The sequence below is a fragment of the Dermacentor silvarum genome, chromosome 1, assembly GCF_013339745.2.
Source record: "Dermacentor silvarum isolate Dsil-2018 chromosome 1, BIME_Dsil_1.4, whole genome shotgun sequence".
In the NCBI taxonomy this organism is placed as follows: domain Eukaryota; kingdom Metazoa; phylum Arthropoda; class Arachnida; order Ixodida; family Ixodidae; genus Dermacentor; species Dermacentor silvarum.
Window position 1 is genome coordinate 308,294,038 of NC_051154.1, and position 12,707 is coordinate 308,306,744.

A 12,707-nucleotide genomic window follows, 5' to 3' on the forward strand; every position below is an offset into this window, starting at 1 on the left:
GTGCCCGCTACGCTCGCCTCACGGTCGGTGGCAAAGCAGCCGCTTCAGTGGACGATGCCGAACCCGGGTTTGCAGTCAAGCATGCCGTGGCGCAACCCGATTTACAAGCGCGGGAGAAACAACCATCGCGTTACGACGAGCGGCGGTCCGAAGACGGAGGCGGGTGCCACCGCGAGAAGTACATTATTAACAAGTCCCGTGCTAAACGAGCCGTGCCCGGCTTGCACCGTTATGACAGAGAGGCTCTCCTCGAGGAGTCCGAAGCAGTCGCAGTGCCACTGACGCACAAACGACTGCTTGCACCTCAGCTGCAGGATCAAGAGAGGCAACCTACCGAAACGGAGATGCTCAGCTCAGAGACTGAGAAAGAGAAACATTCTGAGCAGGTAAGCATTCCGAATAGCCCTGCGGCTTTAAACGCCGCACTTCATTGCAGCAATCGATCCATTGTTTTGCGGGGATTTGCCGGCATGACCACAGACAAAGAAAATATCAAATGAAAAAAGGAAATCCGTCTAAAACGTTTTCATTTATATGCATTTGTTCCTAAACACTCAAAAATTGCCGCCGCAGTGGAGCTTCTGTCTGCTGGTATTACATGCTTGTAGTTTTTATCGTTAAATTCTCTAAGTGCACTGCATAAGTGAACTAACGTTAATATTCTGGCCAAAACAATAGAATGAGTGGACACGATTCAATAAGGAAACTATCCCAAGACATCGCGCACACGAAATTCTATGATGGCACTCTCGCATGCTTCGTTGACAAACTGGACTTCGTTCGGTTAACTGTTTAAATATCACTCGCGACCACGGTGTAAGATATATACTCTTATATATCTTACGCCGTACTCGCGACTAAAACTGTGTTCAATTCGCTTATAAATCACTCAGCGTATTCCAGGACCGAGCTGTGGACCAGATACAGCACTCATCGAGGGCCTGACTGACCGACCTTTAGAACATGCCCATGCTTAATCATTTCGGTGCCTACTGGCAACACTATGTTGACTCAATTTGTCGCTCAATCCACTCGCATTCTCACGCTGTGGTGATGGAGCAGAAATTTTAAGAGAAGTACCACTTAGAGATATCGGTTCCTCTAGCAGTTGGCGACGATCTTTAGTGGAACGCCAATTTATGCATTCTTAAGCAGGTCGTGAGGCGGGCTACCTTGGAAGTGGTGCTAGACTCCGACTTTTTCCTAAGGCTTGTTGACTTCACCACTGCTCGGGCTCAGTTTCGCAATTGCACATTTTGCCCTCAAGTCAATAATAAAAACGTAATTGGTGAATCTTATTAATTAGCCACCTGGATATCGCGACTTGGGCATATATTGCCTGGATCTTCATGCAATACACCTAAATGTCTGGATTGCTCTGTATGACCCATGGGAATTAAAACAATATCTTTTCATTATATGGACACTCCAAGCGCATTTTTGCCGTCGCCGTCGTGTCGCCGTTGTAGTGATGTTCCGCATAAAGTCGCGACGATTTATCGCCGTTGTGTGTGCGAGTGAAAGTGTGCGAGTGTGAGCCGGCAACCACAGCCTAATCTCGCGCACGTGAGAGAGGAAGGCGGCCGGAAGCGCACGGTATTCGTTCACGCGCGAGGAACGGGGAGGAGGCGATGGAGATGGGAGGGGGGGTACCTTCTGCTTACGCGCCTGCTGCTGACGGAGCTATCTTGAAAGCGATCTGCGACGGCCGGTGCGGGCTGTCACCCGCACCGTATCTTGAAAGTGATCTCCAGGTGGCTTTGACCTTTGTATGCGTTGTGCTTTCGCCGCTCAGTTTCCGTTGAAGCGATAGACCGCACGAACCTTCGCTCGCTGCGGCGACCGTGCTCGTTCGCGCCAGCGTTTTGACAGTGGTTGTCTGCGGTCATCGAGTGTGATCTACGCATGTTTGCTTGTGCGCGCTGACACCACGCTTGTTAAGTCAGGTAGTAAGCGAATGTGTCTAAGTTTATGCAGCCGATAAAACTACTATCCCTACTCCGTATAGCTCTCTATTAATTTACTGTCGCAATTGATGCTTCGCCTTTCGGGCGCAACTGCGACATTTTTGTCGAACACACACACACGCACACACAGATATATATATATATATATATATATATATATAATGTAGAGAGGCACTCTAGTGTAATTAATTAGAGCGTAGAGCACTGCAACGAGAGGTTACACAGCGCAGGCAACACAGGCACACGGCTTCGACCAACTCGTCGTCGTCGTCTTTCTTGAAGCAGTGCATACTGCTCGTTCTTCTTCAGTACAATTATCTCCCCGGAGAAAAGGAGCCGTCCCGGCGACCTACGGGCAGGAGAGCACAGGGGGGTCGAAATAAGGCTTTAGCCGCTGAACGTGCACGATTTCGCGCCCTCGGCGGCGCTTATCCGAAGGTGGCTCAAGGGGTTCTATCATGTAGTTCACAGGAGACGTTTGACTGACCACACGGTAGGGACCCTGGTACTTGGAAACGAGTTTCGCTGAAAGTCCAGGGCTGGTGGCGGGAACCCAAAGCCAGACTAGTGAGTCAGGAGCATAGGGTGCAGGAGAGGCGGAAGTATCCCAACGGTGCTTCTGTCGCTGCTGGTCTTCCGTAGTAAATGTGCGGGCGAGCTGTCGGCACTCTTCCGCGTGTGCAGCAGCTTCGGACAGGGCAGTAGACTCCGTTGTGTCAGGGCGATACGGGAGGATGGTATCCATTGTGCAGGAAGGCTCGCGTCCGTAAAGAAGAAAGAACGGGGAAAATCCCGTAGTGGTCTGTGTGGCGGTGTTGTAAGCATAGGTCACGAAGGGTAGAACGCGGTCCCAATTGGTCTGGTCAGATGCGACGTACATGGATAACATGTCGCCAAGAGTGCGGTTAAAGCGCTCAGTCATCCCATTAGTCTGCGGGTGGTATGCAGTAGTGGTGCGGTGAATTACGTGGCATTCCTTGAGTAGGGCTTCTATAACCTCAGAGAGAAACACACGGCCTCTGTCGCTGAGCAATTCTCTGGGGGCTCCATGGCGAAGTATGATGTTACGCAGAAGGAACCATGCAACATCACGCGCAGATGCGCTGGGCAGAGGCGAAGTTTCCGCGTAACGCGTTAGATGGTCTATTGCCACAATCACCCAGCGGTTGCCGTCTGAAGTACTCGGCAGGGGCCCGTAAAGATCAACTCCGACGCGGTCAAAGGCGCGTCCTGGGCAAGGCAAGGGTTGCAATGGGGCAGCTGAGGAACAAGGGGTATTCTTGCGGCGTTGGCAAGCGAGGCAGGAGCGCACATATCGGCGGACGAATCGGTACATTCCGCGCCAGTAATAACGGAGTCGCAGGCGCGCGTACGTTTTTAGTACTCCTGCATGCGCGCATTGCGGGTCATCGTGAAACGCTGCACATATGTCCGAACGTAGATGCCGTGGGACCACGAGTAACCATTTGCGGCCGTCCGAGAGGTAGTTACGGCGGTAAAGGAGTCCGTCACGAACAGCGAAGTGGTGTGCTTGACGACGCAGTGTACGGTCAGAAGAAGGCGCTGATGGGTTGGATAGAAAAGCCAGCATAGAGACAATCCATCGATCCTTCTGCTGCTCCGAAAGCATGTCCGTGGCGGTGAGGGAGGACTCGCATATCGGTACCTTCGAATAATTGGGCTGGCCTGGCATAGGGGAGCGGGACAGGGCATCCGCGTCCGTATGTTTACGGCCAGAGCGGTACAGCACTCGAATGTCGTACTCTTGGAGGCGGAGCGCCCATCGAGCGAGTCGACCTGAAGGGTCTTTTAAGGACGACAGCCAGCAGAGGGCATGATGGTCAGTTATTACGTCGAATGGGCGGCCGTAGAGGTAAGGGCGGAATTTAGTTATGGCCCAAATGATAGCCAAGCATTCTTTTTCTGTAACGGAATAGTTGGCTTCCGCTTTCGTCAGAGCGCGGCTGGCGTAAGCAACGACGTATTCATCGAAGCCAGTCTTTCGTTGCGCAAGAACAGCGCCAATGCCGACACCACTAGCATCCGTGTGAATTTCTGTCGGTGCGCTGGGGTCGAAATGACGGAGAATCGGGGGTGAGGTTAGAAGACGACGCAGCGTCGTGAATGCGGCATCGCAAAGTGGCGACCAGGCCGAGAGGTCGTGGTTACCCGCGAGAAGCTGCGTCAAAGGCGCTATTATGGTGGCGAAGTTGCGGATGAAACGGCGAAAGTATGAGCACAATCCGATGAAGCTGCGGAGTTCTTTGGTGGTCTTTGGTCGTGCGAATTCGGCGACTGCTTGGAGTTTGGTAGGATCTGGAAGCACACCATCTTTCGAAACAACGTGGCCAAGGATGACTAGCTGTCGGGCGGCGAAGCGGCACTTCTTGATGTTGAGCTGGAGTCCAGCATCGGCGAGGCAAGTGAGAACGCGTTCGAGTCGGAGCAGGTGAGAAGAAAAGTCCGGGGAAAAGATGACAATGTCATCGAGGTAACAAAGGCATGTCTGCCATTTGAGGCCGCGGAGGATGTTATCCATCATTCTTTCAAATGTGGCAGGCGCATTGCACAGGCCAAAGGGCATCACGGTAAATTCATATAAGCCGTCAGGCGTAACGAATGCCGTTTTCGGGCGATCTGACTCAGCCACCGGGACTTGCCAGTAACCAGATCGTAAGTCTAAGGACGAAAAGAATTCAGCGCCTTGGAGGCAGTCTAGTGCGTCGTCGATACGGGGGAGAGGATAGACATCTTTCCGGGTTATTTTGTTCAGGCGTCGATAGTCCACACAAAAACGAATTGTCCCATCTTTCTTTTTCACCAGCACTACCGGAGAGGCCCAAGGACTGTGGGAAGGCTGTATCACGCCGCGTTGAAGCATGTCGCCTACGTGCTCGTCGATGACACGGCGCTCCGTCGCGGACACACGGTATGGACGCTGTCGTAGTGGGACATGGCTACCGGTGTCGATGTGATGAACGACTGTAGCTGTACGCCCTAAACATTGTTGTTGGTGGTCAAAAGAAGTGCGAAATCGGGTAAGGAGGTCGACGATCTGCGCGCGCTGACTCGGAGTGAGCTGCGGATCAATACACCGAGCAAACGTTCTGTCACACGCTGGCTCAGACGTAGAGACAGGAAGAGCCATGGCGTCAACCTGAAGAGGAGTCGAGTCATCAGGCACATCGTAGAGAAAGTTCGGCTCGAATTCGTCAGCAGACCCGAGGCACTCGCCATGTCGTAGGCTTGATGGACACGAAAACGGATTCGTAACGTAAAGTGCGCTGGAGCTCTGGCGAATGGGAAGGATGGCGAAGGGAAGCAAGAAGGGATGACGGCGTGCAGCAAGTTTCGATGGCGTGAAGAGAACTGTAGAATCGTAGAAAGCAGCACAGGAAACGGGCACAAGGGCGGAAGAGAAAGCAGGGATATCGGTGTCGGCGGCGACGAACACTCTAGCAGAAGAAAGAGGCAAATCTTCAGAAAGACTTCCGCAAAATGGAGTAAGCGCAAGTTCTGCACGGGCACAATCAATAACTGCGCGATTAGAAGAGAGGAAGTCCCATCCTAGAATGATGGCATGAGAGCAGCGGGGAAGAACAACAAACTCAATGTGATATAAACTGTCTTGTATGGCGACACGGACGGTGCAAGTTCCTACAGGCTCAATTGGCTCAGCGCTTGCTGTACGTAGCGAAATAGCGGAAAACGGCGTCGCGACCTTTCGGAGCGTACGGCGAAGCTGGTCGGCAATCACTGACACCGCGGCACCGGTGTCGACAAGCGCGTGAACAGCGATACCTTCCGCATAAACTTCAATGACGTTCGCAGGGGATAAGCGAGGGCTTGAGCAGTTCGATGAGATCGCAGTTCTTGCCTCCGGAACTGCGCCTTTTAGTTTTCCTCCACAGCGGGGGGGCGGCGGACAAGGGGGGACAGGGAACGTCGACGGGGAGAGGGAGACCGACGAGTGGTGAAACTTCGAGGAGCAGGAGACGAGGAAGCGAAGTGCGGAACAGGTGGAACATAGCGGGGCTGAGAGTCAGGTGTATTCCCTTGGGGTCTCGCAGTATCGGGAGGGTACCAACCCCGCCGGCGGCAAAATCGTGCCACGTGGCCAGCAAAGCCACACGCGTAGCAGATCGGCCGATTGTCCTGGGTACGCCACGGATTGTGAACAGGGGGCCCAGGCTGGGGTGCACAATGTTGAGCCGGACGTAGGGGCTGCGGAGGCGCGCAGAAGTCGCTTCTGGGCACGTAGTTTGCAGCTGCAGAAGGCGACGCGTAGAAGCCGCTTGCGGGCGTGTAGTGTGAAACTGCAGGCGGAGGTCTTGGACTGGCAACGACGGCAGCGTACGTGAGTGGAACCGGCGCTGGAGGGGGCTGATGAGCGAGAGGTAGTGCGTCGCTCACTTGGTCGTGTATGACCCGACGTAGTTCCGGAGACAAGGAGGACTCAGACGACCGGGTAGCAGGCAAAAGGGACAGTTGACGCGCCACTTCCTCTCGAAAAAATTGTTTGACTTGGTCGAGGAACGCGGAGTGGGCGGGAGCAGCATTGAAACTGTCGGTGAGGGCCGAAATCGTGTCGTCCGGCGCGGCAGCTCGGCGCGAAGTGAGGCGTTGTTTGCGGAGCTCGTCGTAGCTCTGGCACAGGGTGATCACCTCGTCAACCGTTCGAGGATTTTTCGCCAAGAGCATCTGGAAGGCATCATCGTCGATGCCTTTCATGACATTCTTTATCTTGTCACTTTCTGGCATAGTGGGGTTGATGCGCCGACAAAGGTCAACGACATCTTCAATGTAGCTGGTGAAGTTTTCACCCTTTTGCTGAGCGCGACCACGCAAGCGTTGTTCCGCACGAAGCTTTCGCACAGCAGGGCTACCGAAGACCTCTTTGAAATAATTAGTAAAAGCAGTCCAGGTGGTAAGGTCGGATTCATGATTCCGGAACCAGAGATGAGCGACTCCAGAAAGATAGAAGTTGACGTTAGTCAGCTTATCCTTGTCGTCCCATTTGTTGTGCGCACTTACGCGGGCGTATGAGGAGAGCCAATCCTCGACGTCATGATCGTCGGCGCCACTGAAGACAGGAGGATCGCGGTGGCGTAGGGCACCGGAGCAGACAACAGGCGAAGCCTGGGGAGGATCGGGCTGTTCGGCGTCCTCAGGCATGGCAGAGACGGGAGGGAGCGTCCGGCTGCGGAGTTCCAGGTCGGTAAAGGGCCCAGCACTTCCACCAAATGTAGAGAGGCACTCTAGTGTAATTAATTAGAGCGTAGAGCACTGCAACGAGAGGTTACACAGCGCAGGCAACACAGGCACACGGCTTCGACCAACTCGTCGTCGTCGTCTTTCTTGAAGCAGTGCATACTGCTCGTTCTTCTTCAGTACAATATATATATATATATATATATTCGAAAAAAACACATACGGATGTTCACGCCGCTTTTTAACCAACTTATCAAACGCTCTATTTTACTGAAACATCCTCGGTTCTTCCCATTTGAAAGTAGCGCAACGGCATTGGCGAATTCAGGTCGTCCGGCACAAGGCTGTCATGGAGGTGGACAGCCCAGCCGCTATCAATGCTCCTCGAAGTGCGGCAGAGCTGTTGTCGGACGAAGGCGGCTCCAGCGTCTCGACTAGTGGAGCTCGCAAAAGTGGCCACTCGACGGAAACCACAGGCTTTAACCGCACGGACATGACCCGCGCCGTCCTCGTGGCCGTCGTGTGCGCAGCGTTCGTGGCCATCGTGGTGCTCCTTGCGCGGCTTGTCGCGATGCACCGGTCGGATGGCGCCGCCTTCGCACCATCTACCTGGCTCAAGGTGCGTAACGATGTGTATGCATGAATTACACGGTGATTCCGCTGCAGCGCACAAAAAAGCGAACGAAAGGCCAAAACTAGAGCGAAAGCTTTCCAGGCTAGAATCCCTGCTTATTTTGCCCATTGCTATAGTATTACACTTCGTAATAAGAATTAAATTATGGGGTTTTACGTGCCAAACCCACGATCTGATTATGAGGCACGCCGTAGTGGGGGACTCCGGAAATTTGAACCACCTGGGGTTCTTTAATGTGCACCTAAATCTAAGTACACGGGTGTTTTCGCATTTCGCCCCCAACGAAATGCGGCCGCCGTGGCCGGGATTCGATCCCGCGACTTCCTGTTCAGCAGCCGAACACCATAGCCACTGAGCAACCACCGCGGGTTACACTTCGTACTATACATTACATAACTATACCGGGTGTCCCAGTTAATATGGACCAAGATTTAAAAAAAAGCGCTCTAGAGAAATCGTACCCACTGCATAGCATAGCGACAGTCGTGTTTACTTACAGCCGGTGTTTTTTTAATCACGAAGTAATAATTAATTGCTTTTAATTAGTGAATTTTGTAATTATAGCTTGGATCGCAAACAAAGATGTAGGGCACCACAAATAACCTCCGAATCAAGCATTTATTTCGCACTGAAGTGTGCCTGGTTGTTTTTTCCAAGAAATAACAAAAGCCCGCGAATTACGCGAAATATGAAATAGATGTAAGAATGTAGGACTGGGCGTGTTGGATGAGCATATTCTGATGAGCGAGGCGCGAAGTATATACGCCCGTGTGTGTATGTGTGTTTTCTCCCACTTTGTCCGTCGTCGTCTCCGCGCCTCGCTCTTCAGAAAATGAAATAGATGCGCACTTTTAAAGAAATGCGGTTGCATTCGTTTATCACCACATTGTACAAGGCTTCGTCATGTAGGATGGCTCGAGATATTTTGTGACTTAACAAGCGTGGTGCGATAAGCGTCAGCAACTGCGGACGTAAAAATGTGCTCGATCAGGAGTCACTAGGGATAGCTTTAACCTGCGCGTATAATGAAACAAAGCTACAAAAGAAATTCAACCAATGTTAAAAAAGTGCGCAAAATTACAGTCCCAAGTGCGCTGTCACGGTTTCCCGGCTTCGAAATCCCCCTACGACTCCGCTACGCTTATCAATGCGTCAGCGCCGTTTTCTCATGATGGCGCGACCATCTCATAGCGGGAAGCCACTGTAAAGCCGTGGCTATTCGCTCGGGAGCGCTTCAGTAGCGACGCGCGGGCGCATTTCCATTTCGTATTTTGGATGTTTTGATCGCTTTGGTTTTAACAGCGAAGCTGTTTAAGCAGGCCGTTATTCCGTTAGTCGTCCACAAGAATATGGGCCGATCCTGGCTGTAGTGCAGAAAGGGTCCAAGCGCAATGGCACATACCCACCCCTGTGAACTAGCGAAGCTGAGCCTGGCTAAATCTAGCTAAGCATGGTTGGGACTACTTAAGCTTAGTCCGTCATCGATAGTCAATCGATAGCCAATCAATAGCTAATCGATAATCGATCAATAATCAATAAATTACGTAAAACGCTAGGGATGACTTGGTAGTGCTTAGCCTAGCCCAAATACGTAGCCAATATCTTGCAATAGCCAATCAGTAGCCAATCAATAGCTAATCGATAATCGATAAATAATCAGTAAACTTCGGAAAATGCTGGGGATGACTTGGTAGTGCTTAGCCTAGCCCAAAAGTCAGGGCTAGCTAGGTGGCCATCAGCTCCGCTGTGTCTTTAGCATTGTGCCTCCAATGCAAGCTACGCTAGTTTTATTTTTCTCGAAAAAACCAACGAGGCAAAGCTGAGCACGAAACAGATGCTTGAGTTGGAGATTATTTGATGCGCCCTACAAATTAAGTAATTGATGTGTTGGCGATTCAGACAATCATGAAAAGGTTTGCTGATTAAAAGCAATTAAATAATACTTCGTGATGAATTAAATACTGGCTGTAAGTACACACGACTACGGCTATTATGCAGTCGGTACGATTTCTTTAGAGCTCCCTTGGGTTTTTTTTTTTTTAATCTTGGTCCAAGTTAACTGGGACACCCGGTATACATGTTCCGTACGTTGGTTTAGGACTTGAGGGTTGGTTTTGTTCGATAAAAAGATTGGCTACAGCGTTTGCCTTCCAAAATGGGTCAAAGCGACCCAGGATATGTCTGATCAATTTGTATACACTGCCTGAACTGGTCCAGGATGTGCATGTCGCTATTTAATTCACCACTGCCGCTTGGCGGCATGTGCATGTCACCATTAATTTTACATAGCGAGTTCACAGCCTTCCCCGCAATGGTTGCCTGGGGCGACTGTACGAATGCGCCATGGTTCTGGGACGGTGGCCCATCGCAGTGGCTCAGTAGGAGCTACGAAGCTCTGCTTCTGAGCGCGAGGTCGGTGGTTGCATTCACGGGTACCACGGCAACCGGACTGACGTGGGAGTGATATGTGCAGATACGTTTACCAAACTTTTGGCATACTGAAAAAAAAACAGAAAAAAAAAAACTAGTTGGTGAAACATAAATCGGGGATCCCTCCACTACAACGTCTCTCATGGCTTCTATGTTGCTTTGAGGTGTTAAATATCACGAATATTTCGGAGATTGTATACCTACCGGTCACCGTGTATTGACGGTGATATCGGCTTTGCTTACTGTCATTCTTATCTTTGAGGATCCAGTTAGCTAAACGACATCTTCTACGACTTCTGTTCAGGAAATGGACAAGCATTGTAACTCTCTCGACTGCGTTACTGCCGTGAAGTTCATCGCCGCGGCCATGAACGTGTCGGCTGACCCTTGCACAGACTTCTACGCGTTTGTGTGTGGTCGCTGGCGGTCGTACGCGCCGGTCACGAAGACTGAGCCAGACTGGACGTGGTCCGCCAGTCGCAACGTTTCGTACATGGCGTCCATGAGGAGTGACTACGTGGCCGCCGCCAACGAGAGCCTCTTGCGGGCGGCACATGGATCGGAGACCTCTGACCAGCAGCTCAGTCACATGGGCAAGGTCTACGCATCGTGCCTGGCATTCTTCGTTGACAAGGTGAGTACAAGCACGGTGCAATTTATTTCCTCCAAGTCGCAACACTATACGCAGCTGCACTTGTGCCGCTAAGGCGTTCGGAAGCCGAGCTCAGAGACGATAGGCGCTTACTTGGCCCACAGAGAAGGCAGCGAAATACGAGCAGTGGTGGGTACGTTGTTTTGAAATGGGGAGCACCCCCGTGTAATAAACAATGTCAACATGTTTCTTTCAATGTGTCATGTAGTATTGTCACAGTGTACTGGCTCGGGCTGGAAGGCTTTGCCAATCAGATAATCCCGGCTATCGAAGTGGAATCAACAGATCAATTTGAGGGCTGTTTATTTACTCGGTGGTTCGAGAATAATGTAGGCGAGCATCACATGATGCTTTGCTTTCCTTAATCAGCTTGGTAATGTGCGCTCAGATTTGGTTTAGCGGAAGAAAAAACTAAGGATGTTTGTTAACCAAGGGCGTGCCTGGTCAGCTACGCTGCATCGAGCGAGGTGATAGCGGAGACAGAAAAATGATGTGAACTTTTATTTATTTTTATTTCAGAAAATACTGCCAGTCTGAATGCCAGACTTTAGGCAGGGGTGAGCTATACATTGGAAATAACACGACACAGAAAATACAGAAGCGAAAAGAAACAAAGTGAAACGTAGATGCAATCTTACTGCTTTTAAAGAAAAACTATAAATCCTATTGAATGAAAGCCGAAATTACAAATCAAAACAGTTATGTAATACTACAGCAACATCAACTACCACCACGTAAGCACTACAGTAGTAGCAGTTAACACTTATATAACGTAATAGAATGGGCCGGAACAGATACATACTCCGCTCAAAAACATAAAGTTTCACAACAAGTAAACAACTATGGAGGTTATGCTCGCAAGCAAAAGCAACGCCAGATGCCACCCACAATGCAAATAATACCGAAAGCAATAGTACGAGTACACACGAGCATGTTTAATTACAAACACGTCAACAAGTTAAATAGCAATAAAAGTAGTCACTCTGAGTGCATGGGGGGTCTGAATAAAGTGCTCTGTAAAAATAAATCGCATAGAATTGTCAGTAAGACAGTGCAGGCAATGCGCGAACGAACGATTTCAGGTCGGTGCTATCGAGAACCTCGGGTGGCAAATTATTCCAGTCGTTAATCGTACGAGGTAAGAAAGAATACCTGTATATATTGGTATGGCAGAGGTGTTCAGTAACTTTTTTAGGGTGAGATGAGCGCGTTTCGGGGCGAAAGATTGCTTTGATGCATTTACTTTTCTCTATTTCTAACTTGTCATGATATATAAGATAGAATATCTTAATTCTTTCATGATACTGTCTCAATTCTAAAATTTCCAATTTTGCGCTTTCCAGGAGAGCTGTTGCAGATGTGTCGCGTTGGTAGGCATTAAATATAAATCTTACAGCTTTCCTCTGTACTGATTCTAGTTTATATATGTTAACTTGTGTGTGCGGGTCCCAGACGGCCGACGCATATTCTAGCACTGGTATCACATAGGTTTTATGGGCAAGTAGTTTAATTTCGTGGCTAGCCTGAGCTAGTGTCCGTCTTAAGTATCCCTGTTTTATCAAAGCATTGTTTCAATGTATGATACATGTTCATTCCATCTTAAATCAGATGTAATGACAAGGCCAAGGTACGTATATGCTTAAACAAAAGACAAGCAATGATTATCAGGCTGTATTGGAATTTGCGGGTGACAGTCATCGCCACAGTTTTTTGCTGGTTAATATTCATTTGCCATGTGGAGCACCAATTTTGAATTTTAGATGAGTTATTCAGAAGAACTTGGTCACTGTAGGCGTTAACTTCCTCATAAAGT